The sequence below is a fragment of the Sinocyclocheilus grahami genome, unplaced genomic scaffold (assembly GCF_001515645.1).
Source record: "Sinocyclocheilus grahami isolate Dianchi unplaced genomic scaffold, SAMN03320097.WGS_v1.1 scaffold273.1, whole genome shotgun sequence".
Classification (NCBI taxonomy): domain Eukaryota; kingdom Metazoa; phylum Chordata; class Actinopteri; order Cypriniformes; family Cyprinidae; genus Sinocyclocheilus; species Sinocyclocheilus grahami.
The window spans coordinates 1001753-1002412 of record NW_015505452.1 but is presented as its reverse complement, the minus strand read 5'-3'; the positions used below and the strand labels follow the sequence as shown (position 1 = coordinate 1002412).

General features: G+C 45.5%; 1 protein-coding gene across 1 annotated transcript in view; it reads right to left on the bottom strand.

Moving 5' to 3' along the window:
- Nucleotides 1-660, bottom strand: part of gipc2 (GIPC PDZ domain containing family, member 2) — a 17398-nt gene that overhangs the window by 16050 nt on the left and 688 nt on the right. The window lies entirely within an intron of this gene.

Here is a 660-nt window from a genome sequence, read left to right as displayed (position 1 = left end):
CTAAGCACTTGGCACTTGTTTTAAACTAGATTTTAAAAAATATATATTTTCCTTTTTATCATATCAAAATACCCCTATTTGCCACTGACCAATTTTCATTATTTAAAAAAAAAAAAAATCCACTTTCAGAATACAACCTTATTTCTGAAAACCAAAGCTGGTTATCATCAGACAAAAATGTCAACGACGTCCCGCGATTTTCAGTTCCCTGTCCCCAGAAAGACGCACCTTATGCAAACACCACCAGGCTCGTGGTTTTTGATTTGCAACTTCGTTTGAGTAATTCATTTCTGACTCATCACCGCCTGCGCACCCTGGAACTCGAGTTCACGCTGAGATTTTGAAATAGATTTAACAAATTGACATTTACCTCATCCGGGTGTAAATTAAACGCTTCTGCTATTTTGCCGTACAGCTCTTTGACGTTCGTGAAGCCCTCGATCCGGCCCGTGGGGCTCCCGTGCGCGAGCTGCGTGTGAAACACCAGTCGCATGTTGGCAGGTGGAGCCGGCAGACCGCCACCGTTCACCGCGGACTTCCCAACACCTGCGTGTCCGCTGACCTCCTCGTTTTCCACTAAGTTCGAGCTTTCCTTCGACTTGTTTTTCTTTTTCCTGAGTCCCAAAGGCATGTTCGCTCCTCCTGGAAATCCGTGGGGGG